This window comes from Octopus bimaculoides, chromosome 4 (genome assembly GCF_001194135.2).
Source record: "Octopus bimaculoides isolate UCB-OBI-ISO-001 chromosome 4, ASM119413v2, whole genome shotgun sequence".
NCBI classification, from domain to species: Eukaryota; Metazoa; Mollusca; class Cephalopoda; order Octopoda; family Octopodidae; genus Octopus; species Octopus bimaculoides.
Window position 1 is genome coordinate 23,728,055 of NC_068984.1, and position 802 is coordinate 23,728,856.

Below are 802 nucleotides of genomic sequence, written 5' to 3' on the forward strand. Positions count from 1 at the left end.
ATATATATATATATATATATATATAGATATTTATACGTGTGTGTGTGTGTGTGTGAAGTTATATTTAACGCCTTCGAATATATTCAGACGTGAGGAGAGCTTTCGCTGCGGAAATAGTCCCGGATGAAAATCCTTCGTATAGATAACGTGTTAAAACACATAATAGGCTATGAATGATATCATTAGATCGTAAAGGCATGCGTTTCTGCGTTCTTTTGTGTCATCAGTTACGAGCACCAAATCTATCATTCACTGCCCGATAAGAACGAATTCATTATTATCAGAACAATATACAGTATGTGCATAAAACTAGTCAAGCTAGAATTAAATAAATAATGTCGCACGAAGCAGCAATGAGTAAAATATATTCGTACACAGTCATATTTAACATGTTCGAGAACATTCGGAAATGAGAAGACCGTTGCAGAAATAGTTCCCGGGTGAAAAATTTCTGTTAAACAACATGTGCGAAAATACATATAGAGCTTTTAATGAAATCACTGGATAGTAGGACTGTTGCGATTTTGCGTTTTTCCACGTCTTTTGGTCAATCAATCAGCAAGCTAAGTTTGTTAAAATCCTTTCGCCTCAATTTTGGCCTCATCAATGACATACCCCCTCTACCCCAACTTAGCCATTTGATTGATAAACTAAACGATTAATCAGGCAATGGGTTTGTTAATTAGTTAAATGTTAACTAACTGACTAATAATAATGAAAGAAGTCAAATAGAACGAGTGCGTGTGTTGTATCTCGAGAGAGATACAATATATTTGTGTGTGTGTGTGTACATATATATATA